The sequence below is a fragment of the Plecotus auritus genome (assembly GCF_963455305.1).
Source record: "Plecotus auritus genome assembly, chromosome: 7".
Classification (NCBI taxonomy): domain Eukaryota; kingdom Metazoa; phylum Chordata; class Mammalia; order Chiroptera; family Vespertilionidae; genus Plecotus; species Plecotus auritus.
In genome coordinates this window covers 163,821,859-163,846,883 of record NC_137774.1, presented here as the reverse complement: position 1 = coordinate 163,846,883, position 25,025 = coordinate 163,821,859, and the positions used below count along the sequence as shown (strand labels likewise).

The 25,025-nt window shown below is 39.5% G+C and overlaps 1 pseudogene across 1 annotated transcript; it reads left to right on the top strand.

The window, feature by feature from the left end:
* The first annotated feature begins 12,856 nt into the window (after positions 1–12,856).
* Positions 12,857–14,421, top strand: LOC308252792 (podocin-like; annotated as a pseudogene). Its single transcript has 3 exons — positions 12,857–12,927; positions 13,645–13,994; positions 14,143–14,421. The product of its transcript is annotated as a podocin-like (transcript).
* Positions 14,422–25,025: the final 10,604 nt, after the last annotated feature.

The window sequence follows — 25,025 nt, the reverse complement described above, 5'->3', positions numbered from 1 at the left end:
ACCATTAATTTTTCTAGAATATTCGCTTATTTCACTTAGCCAATTTAAATTAGTCTGAGAACTTGACTGCTATTTTATGGTCAAATTTAATACTCTAACAACAATCTTATTTTATCCTGTATATATTAGTGGAAAGGATTATTTGCCTTCTTGAGTAGGCCCTGAGCATTCCTGGTGCTAGGTTGGATTTAGATATCAAAAACCCACTTCCCCACACCATGGGTACAAGACAACTCAAACAAGTCTTGTTGCAGTGAGAGGGCAGCTGCTGTAGGCCAAGTCTCTGTCAGTTACCTGGGTCCTGATTTGAGCTGGGCATGGGAAGTGAAGCAGCCATGGGGGCAGGAGACCTCCCTCAGAAGGGGTGAGGGTTCAGGCCCCTGCATAAGGCAGGGTTCTTAATCATTAAAAAAAAAAAATATGATGCATAGGCTCTGTTGAGAAGTTAATAAAGTCTATGGGCTTTTCTCAAAATCCTATATAATAAAACCATAATATGCAAATCACCCAAACAGCAGAATGACCTGTCGCTATGATGTGCACTGACCACCAGAGGGCAGACACTCAATGCAGGAGCTGCCCCCTGGTGGTCAGTGTGCTCCCACAGGGGGAGTGCCACTCAGCCAGAAGCTGGCTCATGGCTGGCGAGTGCAGTGGCAGTGGAGGGAGCCTCTCCCGCCTCCACAACAGCGGTAAGAACCCTTCGGACGATGTCTAACTGCTGGCTTAGGCCCGCTCCCTGTGGACATCCCCCAAGGGGTCCTGGACTGCGAGAGGATGCAGGCCGGGCTGAGGAACCCTCCCCCGCCCATTCGTGCACTGGGCTTCTATTCTATAATAATAAAAGTATAATATGCTAATTAGACCGGACAGCCGAACAACCTTCGAGACCTTCCGGACAAAACCAGGGCTGGCAGCCAGGGGAAGGCCTTCTCTTGCATGAATTTCGTGCATCAGGCCTCTAGTAATATAATGAAGTTCATAAATGAGCATTATAAATATCTTTATCAAACTATTATGTAACAGTTTCTATTTAGTAATATGTGTGTTTTATTATTAACACATTAAGTATAAAGGCCTAACAATTGTGTCTAATAACTTTTGTAATTTCAAAATAATGATATTTTGAGATGTATGAAGTTCATGAAAATATCAGCGATTTTTCTGTGAGACAGTCACGAGTACTACTGATACCACTGGGGTTTGTTGCCCATGTTTGTAATTGAGGAAATGGAATATTTTAGTTGGTGGCTAATGAAAATAAAGATGCTAATTTCTTAGAACACGCTCCAAGTTCCTTTGCAGCAGTGAAATTTCAAGACTTGGAACCAACACAAACATTTGATTCTCTTTACAAAATAATTTATGAATTGCTAAATACAAGAGGCAAAATTCAGATTGTTTATACCATTTTATCAATGACCGTTCACTCCAGCTGTTCTATCTTTTCCTAGTTTATTTTTGTAAATTTTTATTGAATATATGACTAACATTTCCTGTGCGTATCCTTACAAACTTTTTGCTGTGCATTAGTATAGTAAATATAACATAAATAAGTAAATATTGGGTTAAAAAACAATTAGGCTCTTTCCATTTGAGACTATATTGTATTTTTTAAAATATATTTTTATTGATTTCAGAGAGGAAGGAAGAGGGAGAGAGAGATAGAAACATCAATAATAAGAGAGAATCATTGATTGACTGCCTCCTGCACGACTCCCCCCACTGGAGATAGAGCCCACAACCTGGGCATGTGCCCTTGACCGGAATCGAACCTGGGACCTTTCAGTCCACAGGCCGATGCTCTATCCACCAAGTCAAACCGGCTAGGGCTATTGTGAGTATTTTTACCCATTAGTATTATTACCTCTCATGAACCTGGCCCTTGTAGCTGGGTATGGTGATATTGTCCTGCCTGTGTCCCATGCATAGCTGATGGTTGAATCAGGTGCCTTTTTTAGCCTGTTGTGACATCAACACTTAGACCTGACTGCCTTGGCATTTGCTCTTAATATTTGCCGGGCTATGCAGGCAGGTTTAACCTCAACTTCTCATGTGTTGAACTATTGTGTTTCTTTCTCTCTCTCTCTTTTTTTTTTTTTTTTTTTTGGTGATTGTAGATAAGCCCCTCCCCCCATTCTCTCTTCTCAGTTCCCTTCCTTATATTGGACTTTTAAAGCTTAAAAATGAATATAATGATGTATGTCAACTCTAACTGAAACTAAAAAATTATTTTAAAAATCCCAATTGAATATAAATACCTAATTCCATTCTTTGAGAAATGGTTGCTTCTGCCTGATTCTTAATTGTGCTGTTAGTGTCTTGCACTGGAATTCAACATTTCCTTCTCCTTTGGTACAGTGTTGTGGTTGCTATCTCTCTATTGTCAGGAGTGTCAGCAGATTGTCTGGCCTGCCTGTCCTGATAGTTCTGGCATATCTCGATATTGTCCCTCATGCCACTGTATATCTTTTTAAATGTGTCACACTTGGGAGATCACAATAGGAGGGAATCAAAATATGAAAAGTTTAGAAGTAATTCACATTTAAAAGAATCATTTGTTAAAAAAAAACTATCAAAGTGTTTGTGTGAGTTTTAATCACCAGAGTGCATATCAATAATAACAATAAAACTAACACTAATAAAATTGTAAAATAAATAAAGTACATACCCTGGCTGGTGTGGCTCATTTGGTTGGAGCATCAGTCCCTGTACTAAAGGGTCAAAGGTTCAATTCCCAGTCAGGGCACATACCAGGTTTTGGGTTTGATCCCCATTCTGGGTGCATAGGGGAGGCAACCAACAGATGTTTCTCTCTTACATCAATGTCTTTCGCTCTCGCTCTCGCTCTCCTTCTTTCTCACCACCACCAACAGCAACAAAAATCACAAAAAATATATCCTTGGCTGAGGTTGAAACCAACTAAAGTACAAAGGTTACAACTGATAGATAATACTCTGCCTCTGCCTTGGGGAGTGACTTGCAGTCTGTAGCTCACCTTCACTTATGATCTCATTCGATTCTTTAACCCACACTGCAGTGTATGGACAGCAGGATCAGTGACCCCACCTTATAATAAGAAAATTTACATTTGCATTTTTGGTAATTAAATCACATATGTAGTTGTTAAGACAGGGATCAAATCCAGGACACTTTTTTTTATGTCTATTTATTGAACACCTATTCTTTGCAAGGCAAATACAAAAGAGTTCTTGCTCTCGGTGTAGCCGTCCTGGTGGAGCAGAGCAGAACTCGGTCACTACTGGACACACTGACATGTGTATAAGGTGCCCACAAGTCGTAACCCAGCCTGCTAGAGGGGGAGGCATTAGATGCAAAGGTTCTGAGAGCATCGAGAATAGGTTAGGGCTTGTGTTTTGGCAGTTAATTTTTAAAAATCGTACTATGAAGTCTTGACTGAGGCTGTGTCTTCTTTCAAACTCCTGGGCCAATCTCCTTCACAGGATAAACAGTTCTTCAGTGCAGGCTGAGCAAAATGTTCTATTATCAGCCTGATTGCAAACCAGTCCTTTTATGCAAAGAATGGAACAATTTTGAGAAATTAGCTTTCTGTTTATTTAGGCTTTCTTTAATGTCATTCAATAAAATTTTATAATCTTCTCCATAGAATTCTAGCACATATTTTATTAAATTTATTCTTAGTCTCCTTGTTCTTTGCTATTATTAAGTATAATATATGCTTTAATAATGTTTATCAGTAAGAAAATTTCTTTGTTTCTAGAACATATTTTTGGTTTTAGTGTGTTTTGTTTTTCATCATAAAAGGATTTTCACTCAGCCATTTCAGGTGTGCAAAAATAATGGAATAATGTTTAAAATTCTGAGGAGAAAAAAGCATGACCCTTCAAAATTTTTATCTAGCTAACACACAATAAAGATGAAAATATTTATTTTTATCCTGACCAAGATATTAGTCAAATGTAATATATGCACTAAGTAGATGCTTTAACACATAACAAAACTCACTATCAATGGGCCTTCCATGGCACAACAAACAGAAGCAAATACATAAGAAAATAGAAAGCAACATTAAAAGAAAACAATAAAAAATTAGGTTGATTATAACATCTCCCAGTTATAAGTTATTTTTAAAAAATCCAAAGTCAGCCAAAACCGGTTTGGCTCAGTGGATAGAGCGTCAGCCTGCGGACTGAAAGGTCCCAGGTTCGATTCCGGTCAAGGGCATGTAACTTGGTTGTGGGCACATCCCCAGTAGGAGGTGTGCAAGAGGCAGCTGATCGATGTTTCTCTCTCATCGATGTTTCTGACTATCTATCCCTCTTCCTTCCTCTCTGTAAAAAATCAATAAAATATATTTAAAAAAAAAAATCCAAAGTCAATAAAACATGGTGGGGGCATAATCCAATTTATTTAACTATATACACAAATTAAACAACTATAAAAATTATGGTTTCAAAAGAGAATTTAAATATAATAAACCTCGACAATGATTTTATTTTATATAACTGTATATCCCATTAACCTATATAATAAAACCCTAATATGCAAATCGACCTAACAGAGGAATGACTGGTTGCTATGACGCACACTGACCACCAGGGGGCAGACGCTCAACACAGGAGCTGCCCCCTGGTGGTCAGTGCACTCCCACAGCGGGAGCGCTGCTCAGCCAGAAGCTGGACTCAAGGCTGGCAAGCGCAGTGGTGGTGGCGATGCGTCTCCCACCTCCGTGGCAGCACTAAGGACCCCTCGGGGTGGATGTCCTACTGCCGGCTTACTGGCAGGCAGACATCCCCCAAGGCATTTCGGACTTCAAGAGGGTGCAGGCTGGGCTGAGGAATGCCCCCTGTCCCCCGCAAGTGCACGAATGTTGTGCACTGGGCCTCTAGTTTTTATATAATGCACTCATGTTGAAAACATCTCAGTTATCTCTAAGCATATTGATAAATCATCCCAAAGACAATCCCAGTCTATGTAAGGTGCCATTTGTTTCATCAGTAAGAAAGTCCCTTTGTTTCTAGAAGATATTTTTGGTTTTGGTGTATTTTGTTTTTCATCATTCCAGCAGTGCAGTTATTCTGTGTTGAATTTTATTTACAACTTAGAAAGATGAAATGGAAATCTATTTTAAACTTCTACCCTATGCTAGCTAAAAAAAAAAAAAAAAAAAGTGCAGTGAGCAGATCATCCTTATGTAAAACATTCTAATAAATCAAAGAGGGCAGAATCTCTCAAATGTTAATTAATAAAAACTAGAATTTGCATGATTATAAAGGATGACTGTGTTATAATTAGCATTTTACAAGCAGCACAGAATACTCTTTCTTTTTCTTTCTGTTGAAATATATATTATTAATATTTTCCTTGACTTGTTAGCCTTATTAGTAATCTAAAAGTGGAATAACATGAAATGAAAATAAAATATATTTTTTTAAATGGGTAATATCATCATTTTATAATTTAAAGTTTGGACATCATTTAAAAGTTCTAATTTCTTTCACTTGACTTTGATTCATTCATCTTCAAAAACATAATTTATCTCAGTTCAAAGAGTGCTAATTCTAAAATGGGCAATTCAATAAATGAAAAGATAAGGAAGCCCCACTCTGGATCTAAAAATTCAGCAGGGATAATATGCTTTTTATTCTAGCTTCTAAGAAATTCACATAACTTCAAATGCCTTTGAAAAATGTACAACTTGGTGAGGATTTTTGTACACTCACAGACTTGCACAATCACTACTCTGATTTCAGAACATTCTCAACACCCAAATAAATCTGATGCTCACTAGTAGTCACTCTCCATCTCCCACTATCCCCAGTCCCTCAGAAGCACTAATGTGTATCCTGTCCCTAAAGATTCACCATCTGTGGACATGCTGTATTGAAAGGAATCTTACAAAATGTGCTCTTGTGTGACTGGCTTTTTTCACAGAGCATAGTGTTTTTAAGGTTCATCCATATTGTAGTATCTATCAGTACCTCATTTTTTTAAAAAAATATATTTTATTGATATTTTACAGAGAGGAAGGGAGAGGGATAGAAAGCTAGAAACATCGATGAGAGAGAAACATCGATCAGCTGCCTCCTGCACACCTCCCACTGGGGATGTGCCCGCAACCAAAGTACATGCCCTTGACCGGAATCGAACCAGGGACCCTTCGGTCCGCAGGCCGACGCTCTATCCACTGAGCAAAACCGGTTTCGGCAATACCTCATTTTTTAATTGTCAGATAATACTCCAGACTGTGGGTATACCAGATTTTGCTTATTCATTTATCAATGTTAGAAGTGAAAATGTTGAACATAGAGTTATATGACTCAATAATTGCATTTCCAGGTAAATACCCAAGATAATTTATTACATACTAAAGGCCTGGCGCACGGATTCATGCCCCGGTGGGATCCCTGGGCCTGGCCTGCAGCTCTATGACATCCCCCAAGGGGTCTCGGATTGCAAGAGGGTGCAGGCCAGGCCGAGAGACCCCATTGGTGCACGATCGGGTCTGGGGAGGGACCACAGGAGGGCTCCAGGGTGTATCTGGCCCCATCTCGCCCAGTCCCGATGGGCTGGGCCCCAGCAGCAAGGTAACCTACTGGTCGGAGCACCTGCCCCCTCGTGGTCAGTGCACATCACAGCTACTGGTTGAATGTTCGAACATTTGAACGGTCAAACGGTCCCTTAGGCTTTTATATATATAGATGTCCATGCAAAAACATGCATACAATTGCTCATAGCATCATCATGTATAATACAAAATGATGGAATAACTCAAATGTCCATCATCTCAGCACGGTTCTTGTATAGAATTCCACACCCTCCTGTATTTTCAATGCTGGATCTCTCTTGGAGTTTCTGTATTGCATGTTTTCTTTCTGTACTCTGTGTTATTACATATTCATCCCTGGACCACAGATTTGTAGTATATTTTAGTGTCTGACAGGCAAACGCACCTATCTTGCTTTCCTTAGAAGTATCTAGGCCATTTGTGAGCTTTTGAATATTCATACTCATTTTAGAACTTGCTCTCCAAATTTTACTTCAAACTTGAGTCAAAATTGCTTTCAAGCTACAGATCAGAATGGTTAATGGTTAACACATTTTGAGTTTTGTTTTAAAAAATTGAATCTAACCTCTGACTAGAGAATTTCTCTTTTGAGTTTTTTTTAAAGTTATTATGTAGAATCCTTGGCCAGCTTCCATTTGATTTCTTCCTAAGAACACTATTTTTGTTGCCATGACAAGAAGGCATTTCTTAATTAGATTCTCTGTTTATTACTTTGTAGAGAAATACAATTTTTCTATTGATATTCTATCCAGTATCCATGATTCTCTTGGATTTTCTATGTAGGGAGCCATTTTATCTGCAAATAAAACAGTTTTGTTTTTCCTTTTTCAGTCTCTACCTTTTTTTAAATCTTATTTATCTACCCCGAGATTAGTAGTTCGATCTAGGCAGGGGTCCTCAAACTTTTTAAACAGGGGGCCAGTTCACTGTCCCTCAGACCATTGGAGGGCCGGACTATAGTTTAAAAAAAAAACTATGAACAAATTCCTATGCGCACTGCGGGCCTGGGACGAGTCGGCTGCTAAGCAGGACAGGCAGCGGCACCCGGCGGGCCGGATAAATGTCCTCGGCGGGCCGGATGTGGTCTGCGGGCCGTAGTTTGAGGACCCCTGAGAGTTGGCCAGAGACCACTCTGTGAGTACACCCCCATAGCAAGGCTATGGATACACCTAGATGAGGAGAGGTAAGGAGTAATTGCTGACCTTGGTAGAAAAAGTATGGATCTCACCTTCAAGGGAAGCAATCATGCTATCTTGGATAGATTTTTATAAATATTATAACATAAAAAAATTTAAAATTATATAAAATAAAGCTAACTATCAGCGGGCAGATTCGTTTAACTTACAGTCCAGTTCTTCACCAAAGAACACAACCGGGGACTGTCTCTGTCTAGCATTGTCATAGGATGATTTGGAAGAAGTTATAATTATGAATGAGCTGGGAAGAAAGACCAAGCTGCCTTTGAAGCCCTTGAGACTTCCTCATTTATTAAACCAGGTCACCTGGGCGTTGCAGCTGAGGACCATTTGGTCCTGAACTCTTGCAGCATTACAGCTCCCTGGGGCAGTTTTCCTTGGACTCCCATGAGGCCCTGCTGGAGGAGACAGCACCATGAGGACTTAACTGCATCATCTGCAGGTGAACACATCATGCCACTCTCACCTGAGACCCAGGATGAGAAAGTTATATCAAGATAATTCCAGGGACAGTTTTGCTGCTCGAGGATATTTTCTCTTCAGTGACGCTGAGAACTAAACAAGCAACCATCTGCAGCTCTCTTTGTGTAGTCAGGAAGCTGAGAACCAAAATCTGGAACTTTCTCTGATTTTCATCCCTTCAAAAGCTCTTATTTACTTTCAACCACTTCCTCCCCTCCCCCAACATCGTAGGTACAGCTGGTTATTTTAATGCATACTTTCATTCTAGCATTGAAGCTGGAATAATATGTTACCTTTAATTCTTAACGGCCTAATCTCAGGTGGCTGCATGCGTGCCCAGCATAAGGCTGAAAATCACCCAAGAGAACCATCATAGGAACCAGCCACAGGTGCTTCTCTGTCAATAATATCAACTGCATGATGTCCCTCTCCCGAAAAAAAAGCCTGTATAGCTCTCTTGGCTTATAGCAGAATGTCAACATTTATTGCTCAACATTGTCCACTATTGTACCTGTAAATTCTCACCTCCATATGGCTCCTAATGTGATTCCATCTCTAGAGAAATGGATGCTTTTATTTTTTTGCCCTGTAATGTACATTTATTTAGAAAATTGCATGCTAATTCATGCTGTTTTATGCTTTTCTAAATTCATTTACCCTCCGCCCATGCTTCAAAATCCCAAATAAAAATCTGAGATTTAACTCAGCTGGCCGAGGAAAAAATAATTACTTCTCTGACTTCCAATATTATTTATTACCTGATTAAGGCTTTAGCATGAATTTATTGTCGCATAAACCTCCCTTTTGAGTGGCTGCCTAGACCAAAAGGGATTTCAGTCTTGTTACTCGTGTTGTTTCCTAGCATATATGAATCTCCCTTTGGCTGTGCAGGAAAGAGTTAAGTTAACATGGCAGGGTTGCACTTTAAAAGGTCCTGTTCGCAGGGCTGGCCTGTGGTTGGCCTCTGGGAGCTTGTTTCTCAGACTGCTCTCTGGGTTCCTAACGGAGAAATGTGTTCCGTTGTGCCTGGTTTGTTTGTCCAAACAATGTAATTGATGGTGTACATGTGAGCAGAGGCTGCCTACAGGACCGGCTCCTAAGGAAAATCCTGAGCTCTGCCTCCTGAACTGACCTCTGGGAGAAACAGTGCAAAGGTGTTGCTGCATCTCCACGGCTGGAGAAAACACACTTGGTGGGACACTTTTCATGCTGGAGGGGAGAGGACGTAGGGACCTGGGTATGCGTTTTTCCAGTCTCAGTCTGTTGGTTAGCAAACCTCAGGGACTCCTGGGTAAACACTGAAACTGCCCGTATGTGGAGGGCAAGGGGAGACTGAAGAAAGAAGGGGATGCCTGTAGGGACCAGGGTGGCACCCACACCTGTGCTATCTGCCAGCAGCTGCCTCCTATGCTGCCCTTCCTAGGCCAAGGCCAGAGGGCAGCTGTGTCCAGAGTGGACCCCAAGCCTCAGCCCTACCTCCCTAGGGAGCAGCAGCACATATTCATGGGCAACTACAGACGAGTAGATCTCTGCATCCAGCAACCAGAATCTTAACGGTTTATATAGAGGCCTTACCTGGGTTCAGTCATGTAAACTGTCCAGATGGTCCCACAGCGCTCTGCTCCCTTGGGGCGGCGTCCTTGAAAGCAGTGCCCACTCGCCAAAACCGGTTTGGCTCAGTGGATAGAGCGTCGGCCTGTGGACTGAAGGGTCCCAGGTTCGATTCCGGTCAAGGGCACGTAACTTGGTTGCGGGCACATCCCCAGTGGGAGGTGTGCAAGAGGCAGCTAATTGATGTTTCTCTCTCATCGATGTTTCTAGCTCTCTATCCCTCTTCCTTCCTCTCTGTAAAAAATCAATAAAATATATTTAAAAAAAAAAAAAAAAGAAAAAAGAAAGCAGTGCCACTGCAGGGGCAGTGGGCAGGCACACGTTGTAAGGACAGGGTGGGACAGAGGAGCCTGTGATTTCGGGGTCCAGCTCGCAGGTGCCCTGTCTTCTAGATGACCATCTCCCACAGTCCTTTTTTCCTCTGCTGATGCCGTTGTGCACTCTCTGTGTGGTGGTAAAGCACAGCCCCTGGTACAAAGGACAGCAGTCCTGCCAGCGCCTCCAGTGGTTCTCCCAGTGGGGGTGGATATCGGGGACCCCCGAGCACCGCCTGACTGCTGTTAAAGTGACAGTCGAGGTGTAAACTAGGTCTCATCCTGCAATGACAAGGCAGGGCCTGGGAGCGGCACGTGAGCGGCAGAGCAGCAGGATGCTGCTTTGGCAGGAGGAAAGCGTGCAGATGAGGGTCCCTTGCAGAGCAGGGTGGAGAGAGCTGGGTGCGGAGCAAGGTAGGGGTGACAGCCGTGCTGATCCCTCTGGCTCCCCAGACAGCGCAGGACTGGCAAGCACCAGGTACGAGGGGCAGCCTTAGCACAAGAACCTGGAGGAGAACGTGGAGTAAAGCAGTCTAGCCCACGGGTCCCCCAGCCCCAGGCTTTTCACAAACACCGGGAATCGGGTGCCTTCACTCAGGAAAAGGAAAACCTCCAGATAGAGACGTCCATAGTTTTAGTGATCCTGCGTCTTTGCTACTGTGTCCCTATCGGGGTGGCAGTTAACAAAGTACATATCCTCCCCCTCATCCCCCCACCCCCTCCTCAGTTACCACAAGTTTCTGAGCAGCATTTGACCCCTTGGAGTTATATACATGACTTCACAATCCAGACATATCAGACTACTGAGCACAATTTACAACATGTGAGACCCCGATCAAAACAATTTTTAAAACTTGGCCCTTCCAGTTTTTGTTAAATTCTCTCCTCCTCCAACACAGCAGAGGCTACAGGCAGGGCTTTGTGCCCTGAACACCGCCCTCTGCAGAGCTGCCTGGACTGAGCTCAGCTGAGCAAAATGTGTTCCTCAGACATGTACTTCACCTGCGTCTCAGAGTTTGGCAACGGAGAAAACATTGGTTCTCTGTTCTGCATGGCAGTGGAGAAGGAAGCAAGCCCCGGTGAAGAAGATTGAATAAACAAAGCTAAGATGAGCTGAGGTGAGAGGAGGAAAACCCTGGTTTAGTCCCGTTCAGAGGCGGGGCTGCCCCCTCCCGTTGAGTCCCGGAGACACCTGTTCTCCTCTCATTATGTTCCCCTGCTCTGCTCAGGCCGGCTCAGCAGGAGGGCTGAGCTCATTAGACACTGCCTGGCTTTCATTCTCAAAGGGGTTTTAATTAGATTCAATCTCAGACCTACGCATCCAAAATGTAGGCTTTTATTTTTAAGTGATCAGAATCTAGCACATTCATATGTACACAGCAGGCTCCGCCTCTGTCTCTCTCTCTCCATATGGAGAATATATAAAATACATTGTTACAATGACAGACAATAATAGATATTAATATACTATACATAAACCCATAGGTTAATCACTAGCATTTCACTTCTGTTTGCTTCCATTTCTGTCTGTCCTCTGAGGATCTCATAGATCATTAACTCTACTCTAAAGCCTAGAGCCAGGGCAACATAAAATAATTATTTTGTGCCCTCACATTATTCGCAGCCTCTGTCCCACACCACTCTCCACGTGAGTCCCGCATGCCCACTCTGACTTATGGTACACAGAGCTCATGATCTGCTGCCAGTCTCAGCAGCTGGACCCGCCCTGCCCTTACAGCATCGTGTTGCCTATTGGACTTGACACAGGGCATCCGTCTCCTCATTCTACATCAGTGCCCGCCGTCTTTCCGGCTTCTCTCTAGTCAAACCCCATTGCATCTGCTCCGGATCAATCCCTCACCTGTAGCACTTAGCCCCGAATCTTCCTGAACTCGCCACAGTACCTGCTCCTCCTTCTTTCCCCCAGAGAATCGTCTCTACCTTAAAACGGGCTCAGCAAAACCAACACTGCTCTGCATGCGAGAACATTGTGAGGATCAGTGCAAATGTAGGTCTTTTGGATAGTCTATCATGCAGCACTGGCATGGATGGTGACAGAAGTTTTAAAAACGAGCGCCATAGTGTATAAAGTCACTCAGGAAAACGGAGCCTGGAAGCATGATGTCTAAATATAAGGGATGGTTAATTTAGGTGAGAAAATATTAAAACTTTGCTAAAAGAAGAAAAATTATGAATATTCTTAACAAGTCAGATATGATTTGAGAAGATAAAAGGTGTTCCCAGGATAGGATGTTAACTTGGCTCCTATTCACAGGGAGAAATAAAATAAATCTGACATCTTTTTCTTTCTTTAGGCAGTGTTGTTTGTTCCCTGGTACCCTGTCTTCATCCTGGTGTTTTAAAACTGACATTTTAATTTAAATTTCTTGTGCACAAGTATTTAAATAAGCTGAGCTTTCTAGTGAATACAGCACCACCCCCCCTCCCCATTTCAATTAGAATTACTGCATTGACTCCTGTATAATTCCTAGCCATCTTGCCCATCTTCTAAATTCTTAAAATTATAGCTAGAAGCCTTGTGGTGACTTTTGCCAACACCTTAAGTGCCTTATTAATTGGGTTTGAAAAATTGTATCTAGACCGGACATTCAATTCATTTAATTAAAATTAATGAGTATCCATGGGCTGCTAGTTCAGAGGTGAGTTCCTGCCAAAAGTAAAATCTCCTTCTTTTTGGACAAAGCCCCTGTCACAGTCAGCAAATGATTGTAGAGATCTTCATCACTGCCAGTGATTACTCAACACCAGTCCCCACTACTACCCCAGGGATTTGGTAAAATATGTAACCATTTATTGGCCATAACTTTGACACATCGGAGGATATTTTTCAGGGTGCTACAATAATGCTTACTCCTCTTGCAGATAATGAAATACTTCTGGGCTGCCTGGAAAGATTTATTTGAAATTGTGGAAAATACATGTTTTGGGGAAAAATAATGTTTTAAAAGGATGGATCTGAGAATGGAATTTTTGGACATTTTTAATTGCTTTTTTAATATTCTTTGGAATCTAATCTTCACCATTTAAAAGTTATTCCTGTGGCACTCTATGGGATGGAAGAAAATAACATGTCTGATAAAGGGTTAATATCTAATATATATAAAGAAATCTTACAACTCAACAAGAAAGCAAACAACAACAAAAAAAGAACTTGTGATGGTTAATTTTTATGTATCAACTTGACTAAGCTATGGTACCTAGATATTTGGTCAGGAACATGTGGATGTTGCTGTAAAAGTACTTTTAGATAAGATTAATATTAAGTCAGTAGACTCTGAGTAAGGCAGATTACGTTCTATAACGTGGCTGGGCCTCACCCAATCAATTGGAGGCTTCAAGAGAAAGATTGCACTCCCCTTGAGGAGGAGAGAATTCTGCCAACAGACTGCTCTCAGGCTGGAGTGGCAACATCAACTTTTCCTTGAGTTTCCTGGTGACCTCTCCTGAAGATTTTGGACACACCAGCTGGGCTGGCATGAGTTTTTGTCAGCCTCTACAATTGTGTTGTGACCAAAGACATGTTTATGATGGACATAGATGCCATCTGCTACTACCAAATAGAAAATGCCTCTCTTCTCCTAAGCAGTCTTGCTCATGTGTCCAAAACTATTCAGTTCCTCGTGCAAACCACCATGAAGCGTCTGCTAGCACATCGATCCCTCACTGAAATTCTTCTAGAGAGAAAGAGCATCGCCCAAGATGTAAAGGTTGCCTTGGATTCAGTGACCTGTATTTGGGGAAGCAAAGTGGAGAGAACAGAAATGTGGTAAGGATGTGAGGCTGCCGGCCAGGCTTCAGCACTCCCTGGCTGTGGAAGGCGAAGCTCAGAGACAGGCCCGAGTGCGGAGCAAGATCCTTGAGAACGAAGACCGTCTGTTCTGTGCTTCACAGAACCAGCCACATAATAGATGCTTGCTGAATAGTGATTAAAACTGTCAAGGAACGAAGAGGGGAACTCACTTTGCTTTTCTTCACGTCTGTTCTCTAGATGATCGCTGCAGAAGGGGAGAAAGCCACCTCCGAGTCCCTGAGAATGGCAGCTGCGATTCTATCAGGCAATTCAGCGGCTGTTCAGCTTCCATACCTCCACACTCTTCAATCCTTGTTCACAGGCAAACCTTCCACCGTGGTTATACCTTTGCCATTTGACATGGTACATTTCGTGTCTTCTTCCAGCAACTGAACTCAGGGAAGCATCCCCTTCCCAAATCCTCCCAAACCTGTTGAACCATTGAATCCTATAAGGAAAGACTCTCCCATGTTATAAGAGGGGCGAAGGATCATATGTGGGAGCCTGCCATGTAACAGCCACATCCCTGAGTGTCCTCACTTCCTGCCCTTGCTTTGGTTGCCAGAGAGAATGCCCTTGGAATGCATGAAGTTGCAATGCAGCGACCTACCTGCATGGGAAGACAGTGAAATCCTGTAATGACTAAGAAGAGATACAACAAGGGTAAGCAGATCATCGAGTAATGATGGGAGAGAGCTTTAACCAATGTTCTACTTGGGGAAGAATTGTGAGTCTATATATGGCTAAACTTAGATGTGGTTCAAATGTCCTTTTTGCTGTGTGCCCTCTGGCCCCTTTGGCAAGGTCTTTGCTGCTCCCATGGCCCTTTCTACATGCCCTGATCATGTGTTTATCATACTGTGTTGTATAATCCCGTACTTAACATGCAGGCTTCTCTCCAACTATACTATGAACTCCTCAAAGGTACATCTTAGTCCTTCTCCCCCGACCACACTCAACTTTGTACACCCCACCCCATAGTCCTCACACCTAATCCTGATACCTGCATCACAGTGACACTTAAATGTCCCTGAGTGAATGAAAGTAAAAAAGATATAGTTGGGCTAAATATAAATAAAGAATTTAAAAGGAAAAAAATAAAATAAAAACTATTCCCGTGGTTCTAATTGAAAACATTATTTAGTGGAAGAAAATATTAAAAATAAGTAATTTAATTATAACCATTAATAATGTAATTGTACTGTTATTGAATTCTTAGCTGTCTAAGTAGTAATGATTTTCAACTCTTACTTGGCATAGCAACAATATCTAAGTGGGTTTCAAGGGAGTATAAATAAGTTTTTTAAATGAAAAAAATGTATAGCATGGCATCCTCCCTTACTGGACTATAAGACAATTTGGACATCAAGACTATTACATATATATATTTTTCTTTTCCCCAGGGCTCCTATTTTGCACCTGGATGTTGACCATTCACTTGCTGTTCAAATAAATAAAATGAAGAAAATGAGGTTGAATTTACCATTATGCTATGAATTAAAGCACAAAGAAGCAAATGTATTCCCATCCCTAAATTTCTGAATGTCACAAATTTAAAGTGCATTAAGATAGACATGTTGGACTCCATCTAGTCTTGGAGCTGACTGTAAAACAAAATGGAATCACTATGGGTGCAGTTGGGGGAGTGCCACTTATCACATTAATCTAGAATTGCTTCTATTCTGATACAAACACCCAGGCCTTGTCCTTGGCTTATATGGTACATAACTTGCAAAGAGCTGTACTTGGATACCTACCAAGTGAAAAATGTAAGCATAACTATAGAAACACTCGTTCTGCTCTGAAGAATAAAGGCATATCAGATCATCAAAATTAAATAGAATTACATGGTTCTCACTAATGATGGTTTAATTAGTAGAAGCAGTTTCTGTAGAACAAGGACATTTCACTTTGCATTCCTTTATCATATGCTGAAATATATATTACAATAGAATTCAATAATGCTAATAAGCCTTTGTAAAATTTGGTGAAAAAAGTTGAGCTTTGTTCTAGCCGCACTTCTGTCCTTAACGTGCATGGTTACCTGAAAGAAAAGACTAAATTTCCTCATTGTAACAAGTAGGAATTGAAGTTTCTGTCTTTCCATGAATACAATCTAAGATATTTTTGTTCTATCTTACTCAGGTGTAATCATGTTATTATTTTCAATTGGTTCAACATATATCAAACAAGCACCTATCTAGTTTTATGAGAAAATGTCCATGATTTCACAGTAACAAGGATCCTCTAGCAAGCATTATTTTACCATCTTTCTTATATAATCACCCTCTGCTTCTGTCTTCTCTAGTATACAAGGACCCATTAATACTCCCAAATCACCTCCCACTCTTCAAGGAGTAACTTTCCATGTACTCTGTTCCCGACGCTCTTTTGAAAGTTCTCCACAGAATGTCCTTTCTATTGCCACATCACTAGCTCCCTCAGTGGCCACACTCTTCCACCTCTTTGTGGCATTTGATGCTGCAACACACAGCATCCAAGAGATGCTTTCCAGTACCTCATTATTTCTCAGCCTTTCTTCCCTTTTGCTACAGTTTAACCATGAAACAGCCCCATAGTATATTTTGCTTTAAAAAATGAGACATAATAACCCAAAAGTCTTGTAAAAGTGAATGCAATGCCTCCTTCTCTGCTTAAATTGCTTACACCTCGCAACTGCACTTATCCAGTAATATTGACTGGGCATCCACTATGAGTATGGCACTGTACAAGGGTATTTAGGCACAAAAATGATAAAACAGACACTATCCCTGCTTTTCATGTGGGAAGGCATTTCTAGTTCTTTCCATTGTTATGGGAAACACATATTGATAGACATAACAGTCACACAATACATGTTACAGACAGGTACTCCTAAGGGAAGGATCTCAGTTTTGTGGTAGCCTATCGGAGAGGAGCCTGACCTGATTGAACAAGCAGGATGTGAAAAGAGCCTGTGGTAGGAAGTAGCATGGTATGTTTTAGGAACTGACAAAAGAGAATTTGTAAGTATGAAAGAGGAAAAACTACAAAATATGATGTTGCTCTGATTTATTAGGCAGCTGGACTTGCTGTAGAAAATGATGTTCACCTATGTGTTTATTGGCAAACCAATTCAAACATTAGGTCCCTAAAGTTGCCATTGGCTAGGGCAGTGGTCGGCAAACTCATTAGTCAACAGAGCCAAATATCAACAGTACAACGATTGAAATTTCTTTTGAGAGCCAAATTTTTAAAACTTAAACTTATTCTAACGCCACTTCTTTAAAATAGACTCGCCCAGGCCGTGGTATTTTGTGGAAGAGCCACACTCAAGGGGCCAAAGAGCCACATGTAGCTTGCGAGCCACAGTTTGCCGACCACGGGGCTAGGGCATTTTCTCATCAGAGTGGACAATATATCTCTCTCATACCCCATTTGTTCTTATGACTATGGACCATTACTACTTACTTATAAGATAAAAATAAAGCCTTTGGCTTGACAATTCCACAAGTTTCAAATTATCTATCTATCTATCTATCTATCTATCTATCTATCTATCGATATCTAAATGTTAGTTTGGTCAGTGTTTGTGTTTAGGAGGTTGGCGAATCATAGATAAATGAGTGGACAGATACATTAGGTATTACCAATAGTCTCACAACTACTAGTAATGTTTGCTTAAGCATAGACATAGTCTAGTCTTTTCCTGTCCTCTGAGTAAGACAGAGTGAAGGGCATTCGGAGGACACAAGGGAGCCATGGTTGTCTGGGGAAGAGGTGCTGAAATACTCTCCAACACCTCCTTCTACAATGGTCCTCAGAAAGTCTTAGCTCTTGATGATGCTTGTCATGTAATGACACTCCTCAGCGTGACCTAAGATTGGATTTTTCTCATTTGCATGGCTTACTTTAGAGACTAAGACTATAGGTTTAAGGCATCCATGAACTTAGTATATCCTTAAGGAACTCCCAAGTAATAGATATAAACAGTAATTCTGAATATAAAATTCTTGTAATCTTGACCAGGGTTTTCTTATCAGTAAAATGTTAGTAACAAACTCATATTGAGTAAAAATATGGCACTTGCCTATTTATAGAATAAGATTTATTTTAAAGAGTAATTGCAAATGTATCTTGGGAGTCTTGTACTTGAGGCACATCATCAACATGGTTAGTTCCAATCCCCTAAAACCAATCCATCAGTATTCAGGCTAAAGTCTGAAACATGTAAACATGATTTCCACAAACAAACAAAAATTATAACAGTGCTATAAAGAATAATCTGCTCTCTATGGGCCAATGTAAATTTCTCATTGAAAATAATCTTTCTAAACAATTTCCCCAGATGATGGAATATTCAAAAGAGCTTTTCTTATGCCAATTTAATTCCTCTATATATTTTCAATTAATTATATATCCTAATATTTACACAGCACTTTATCACTTGCAAAATGATTTCACACTTACTCATTTATTATCTCTTTTCAAATTAACAAAACTCCTTGGTAAGATAGGTGGGAATTATAATTCCAATTTGAGGGTTGCAGAAGAGATTCAGTGAAGTCATTAATTTGCCCAACATCAAACAAAAAGTGATTTGCAGAGCTAATAAGAGTCATCAGCATTTACAAAGCAACAAACACAGCCTGGCCAGTAAGATAGGTGCTCTGTCTCCCTTTGCCTGCAGTGCAAGAATCAATCTTCTAAGGCAAGTAATGCTGCCACCAATTAAATGATAGAACTGAGGTTAACTCAGCTAAGTGGCAGAGCTTAGAACTGAACTAAGAGCATTTCACGGTGTCATAAGATAGTTTGCCTCATTCACATTAGCTTCTTTTCTCCTCATTTAATAGTTATGCCAATGAATTTTTTATGATAGCAGAATAACTTGGGTTCATATTTTTCAGGTCAAATGATTAAACATAAAACAACTCATAGTTGGTTCCCGGAGATTTTGGTAGATGGTGTCTTTTTTTTTTTAAAGTAACTCTTTTGAATAGTAATTTTCTGTCAAATTACCAATTTCTTCTCTTCCCTGCAGAGCAATTTAATAGGAGAGGCAGCATACAGCAGTGTTGACTTAGGTGCTGCAACATAAATTAGCTGGGAATGTCTAACTCACTCTCCTGTTTATTAAATCTTTCCTTTAGACATTTCTTTTTAGCTGAGATTTAAATAATGGAGTAGAGAAGAAATCCCACGGAAATTTCATGGTCATCAGCTTCCTCATCATCAAATATTTCTAAGCACTTCACAAAATAAAGAAAATAAAATTCCTTCTTCATAAACGTAGTCTGGAAAGAGGTAGGTCTAAAGACGAAACATCCAGAATAAAGTTTACAAATAAAAAATAAAATAAAGTTTTAAAGAATAATTTCAGCCCTAGCTGTTTGGCTCAGTGGATAGAGAGTCGGCCTGCAAACTGAAGGGTCCTGGGTTCTATTCCGATCAAGGGCACATGCCCAGATTGCAGGCTTGATTCCCAGTAGGGGCATGCAGGAGGCAGCCAATCAATGATTCTCTCTCATCATTGATGTTTCTCTTTCTCCCTCTCCCTTCCTCTCTGAAATCAATACAAATATATATTTTTAAAAAGATTATTTCAGTAAAGAAATATTGTGGAAATGTTTGAAGGTAAACATTACACGCAAGATGTATCAAAGTTGTATAATTGACAAATCAGTAGCAATTTTTAGGAATAGGTTTGACATTTATATTGAGTAAAAATAAATGAAACTATAGATAGTAGAAAAGACTAGATTTTATTTTACCCTGAGGATCAGACACACATATTGCAGCTCCTGGATTTTTAAAGTAAGGTGCTCAAAGGCTAAAAATGATATTTTTGTTTTTCTTTCCATATCTTTGAGAAGAAAGTTTGTTAGGAAATATTCCTTCAATTTCAAATGTTGATGTCATCACAAGATATATAGTGAAATAAAACTAGATCACAAATTTGGGATTTTCAATTTGAAAGAATGAGTCACTCACGTGGGGATCCAAATGTAGTAAAAGCTTCAACAGCTAGAATTTACATCATACCAAAATATGATGTCATTCAGAACATTAGTCTTCAAGGACTTTTCCCGTCTTAATTCCAATAAGCAGGAGGAAAACAAAGATAATTTATATATTTCCTAGTACTCTTGAATATTAATTTTGAAAAAACTGTTCAATTTATGACTCTCATGTTCATATCTATTTAACCCATTATTCGAAAACACCTCTATAACTCACATTAAACAATAAGATTAGTGTTATCAATTCTAGCCAGGTTTGTTATTGCTTAGCTATGTGCAAATTTTAATTCTTCATGTCATGATTACTTCTTAATTCCTCTGGATTTGATTCTATTTCATGAAGCAAAATTAAGTTATTCTAGGCACAAGAGTTAATGGGGTCATTCTTCCACAAAGTCTGGAAAACTTAGTTAATATACAGGTTTCTGTATGTAGCACTGCCCTCTACTGGGTAAAGAAAAATCTGATGTCATTAATGGATTTCTAATTAAGAGTAGCTTGGTAGAGAATATATGAAAAAAAATAATTCAAATTTAACTACCCTGACATTTTTTAAGTTGAAGAGACTGGAAAATATTATCATAAAATATGAGAATCTATGGCATCTTTGTATAGACATTTTTACTTCTTTATATTCTCGTTTTGAACAAATAGATTCTTTGATTTTACTGTGAGATCCTTAGATCCCTTTGGGGCTTAAATATATGAAAAATAACTGGTACCTTACATTATAAACTACCTATGTGATGATTAAATTAAAGCCAATTTGGCATTAATTTCAAGAATTATTTATTTGAGCTGGTGCTTAGGAGGCAGGGAGAGAATATCTCTTGTTTATAACTTTATTTTGTGCAGAACTCCAGTTCTATTTATGATCAGCTTACATTTGGATGGTGATTGAATATTGGTTGCTTTTAGATATCCTTTCTGTAAGATATCAGTGAGGGCCTGTGGGATATATTTCTTCTTTTCCTCCTTACTCTGTTTCAATGTAGGGCAGAAGTTTTAGAAATTAATCATACCTGATTATGTTAATTACCTTTCAATCCAAAAGACAGGTGTTCAATACTAGTACCAGTGTGTTCATAAACATAAATTCTAAGTAATATTGAATAACTATTGAAAAATAGAAATAGTTGCATCAATAAGTTTTAAAAAATGATTTGGACCAAACTGGGAGAAATTATGGTCAGCCTTTTATGGGAGAACATTGAAAGGTGGCATATAACACTTATACAAGATACTTTTCTATATAATTTTAGTGATGTAAAATCTAATGAAGTTCATGCCTTTATTAATCTCACATATCATATTAATATATGTTTGTCTCAACCAAACTTTCAGAAGATTCAGAATGGCAGTCAGTTCTATATCATATTCCCTTTACAGGCACCTAAAACGATGTTATATGGTACTCGATAGGTATACAACACATTTTTAAAAACTAGTTGAACTAAGGTAGATTTGACACCCTCTTGTGAAAACTGAGGATACAACACAGATATCCTCCATCTAAGAGCAAAGGAGCACCTTAGGGCATGGCCAAGATTCTTGAATTTTAACAAGGATCATTATAAATAACGAGAATGAGGAGCACCTTTTGAAAGAATTACAGTTGTATTGTCTGGTCAGGAGGCGTGAAAGTATCACCCATTGGAGGACAATGAGATGTTGGTTTAAACTCTTGCATTTTGAATTCTCATCGCAAGGCTTTCTGTTGTCATTGAGAAATGAAAGTGAAACTTACCTCAAATATGTTTGTCTAATTTTTATGGCAAGTGATTTATGAATGGCAATGCATTGAGGCATTTATCTTTTCCTCTAAATTCTCAGTAAGTCTTTTACTCTCCATCCATATATTTAAAGATTCATTGTCTGATCCAGCTGGATATTCCTAGAAATTATCTTAGTACACAAAAAAATATTCAGTAATATTCCTGAAAAATTATTATCTGCAACTGCCATTATAATATGCTGATTTAGATGAGAAAAGGAATATTGATTCAGTATTAACAAGAAATCTCATGAGTAAACTTGTAATCCATGAGATTTAGCTTTCTAAATTTAAATTATATTTATGTGAATGATTATTATCCAAAACTCTTAAAAGTAATTATATAAATTCTTCTCAGAAAGAAAATATCATTATTATTGGGAGATACCATCAAAATAATCTCTTCTAAAATTGTAATTTGTATTTTAATTTGTTATATGAATAAAGGATAGCAGAATTAATTAACTTTTTTGAATAGAAAAATAAATAGTGTAGGCACAATGGCATATCGTTTAGTAGCTTGGACTTGAAAGCCAGACACTCTGGAATCTAATCCTGGCAAGCATAATAACTATGTGACTTCAGACAAGCAAATTAAACTTCTCAGATTTCAATTTCTCATCTGAAAACAGGGATTCTAATATGGCCCATTTCACAGTATCATTGTGAACTCATATATCAAGTACTTAGAGTAGCAACTAGCAAATGACATATATTATCTATAATAATAATATTATTATCATTACTGGTACAGTACACTTCCTTCCCAGTAGTGAGAATTTAGCATAAATTGGCTTAGTAGGCACTTCTTTGTGGCACATATGTCTATCTGGTATAAATAACAGTTTGTGGCATTATTAACTGGATATAAATTATGAAGACTGTATCCCAGGGTTTTAATGACATCATTTATGCTTCTAATTAAGGAAAGTTGTATTGTAGCTTTTCAAGCATCTAAATTTTTATTGCTGTGTTTCTCCTTTGTCAAGCTTCTGTTCAGTGCATCTCAGGATTTTGAAATTCTCAATAATGATGTTTCGCTGACTCCCATTATGACTGACATTATAATGGCCAAATGGAAGATCTGGAAGTACCAACTACTTGTGCACTATTTTTTTTTTATATATTTTATTGACTTTTTACAGAGAGGAAGGGAGAGGAATAGAGAGTTAGAAACATCAATGAGAGAGAAACATCCATCAGCTGCCTCTTGCACGCCCCCCACTGGGGATGTGCCCGCAACCAAGGTACATGCCCTTGACCGGAATCGAACCTAGTACCCTTGAGTCCGCAGGCTGACGCTCTATCCATTGAGCCAAACCGGTTTCGGCCTGTGCACTATTAATACTTAAATAAAACCTTTCCCATAACATTATAAAGTACAATTAAACTGAAGTAATGTTTAAGATGGACTTAGATACATATTAGAGAACAAATTTTAAGGTTGACACTATATAAAGATTTCATATGAAATCAATCATACATTAAATTATAATTATTCAAATAGTAATGATCTTCAATTTGATTTTTTAAATCATCACCCAAGGATATGCTTATTTATTTAAAGAGAGAGAGAAAGGGGACAGAGGACAGAGAAACATGGATGTGAGAGAGAAACATCCATCTGTTGCCTCTTACATGAACCCCAGCCAGGGATCTAACCCAAAATCTAGTTATGTGGCCTGACTGGGAATGGAACAGCAACCTTTTGCTGTACAGGATGATACTCCAACCACCCAGCCAAGACTTGAGATTTTTTAAAAAAATTACTAACCTTATTTATATCAAATGCAAACTTTATCAATTCTTTAAAAAATTAAAAGATTTCTAAGAACCAAGAACCTAACATGTCATTATATGTACTTAGAGAAACCTGAAGGAGGTGGCTTATTTATCCCATGCAAACATACAGGTATCTCTCTCCTGATAGAAGGCAGATGTTAGCTGCTGTGGCAAAAGAGAGTTCACCCCTGAAGCTCACTGCACCGGGCCTGCTGAATCTGTATTACAATCCCTGGACCTCCACCTTCTGCACTGAGTCTGCACCCAGAACACTCCACAGTCATGTCTTCCCTTCACATTGCCAACCTTTCCTTTGCTTTTCCATTCCTTCTCTTTGCTTCTTATGGTGTTTCTTGGTAAATTGCAGCTACCTTTCTAGTCCTAGTATGTTGAAACTTTGGCCATTTCACTGGCTGATTATGTAAGTCAGCAGGACAATCTCTTCTTAGCCAGCAAAGCCCGGGGAACTGGACTTATGGCTGAGAGGCCTGTGAGATGGTGCCTACTCACAGAGAATGACCAGTCACCTAGATGGCACTTTCTGTCTTATTGCAACTTTAAGCCAGAGAGGTGGTCTCCTGGAAGAAAGATTCCTTGGCTATCGTTACAGCAGAATGGAGGCGGAAGGAAAGGGGTAAGTTCTTTATTCAATTTTCCACATTGTTCTGAGGCATAGGTATTACAGATGGGTTTGAATTTTAGACTCCACATATGGGATTTTTGGAAGAAAGTAGTTTGAGTGTGTGAAGCCTGAGAAAAAGAGACCCAGGGACTTGTAGAAAGCTGGAGTGGATGTAAAATGGGTGCAGGAGCCTGTGGTTTTCCAACACTCACTCTACAACTGCATAGGCATCTACTTGGGAAATCCCAGCAGGTTCTATCTCTGGACAGTAGTAACTATGCTATTTCTTGCTCTCACTCTTCATATTGTCTTAATTTACATGCTTCTTTAAAAATATATATTTTTATTGATTTCAGAGAGAAAGGGAGAGGGACAGGGAAAGAGAGATAGAAACATCAATGATGAGAGAAAATCATTTATTGGCTGACTCCAGCATGTCCCACACTGGGGACCGAGCCTGCAACCCGGGCATGTGCCCTGACCAGGAATTGAACGGTGATCTCCTGGTTCACAGGTCGATGATGCTCAACCACTGAGCCACGCCGGCTGGGCTACATGCTTCTTGATAGGAAATTACTCTTTCCTTTCGCTACGGCCTAATAGTGTAGAGTTCATAAACTATCAGCTCAATATTTTGTTGATACCATTTCATCTGGAAAACTTAAAATAACATTCCCCTCCCCCAAAAAAGAATAATTTATTTTGAAGTGGAGAATAAATATGTGTCTTTGTGAAGTTGTTACAGAAATCAATATTAATAAATAAAATACAGCAATCTAAGGCATGTTCCTTCAAGAAACTGAATGATAATTCTCTAACTTTATTTCCTCAAGCCTTTCTCTACTACACAAAATTGGAGAGCATATAAAATTTAGGTCAATTTACCTTCTGCTCAGCAGGA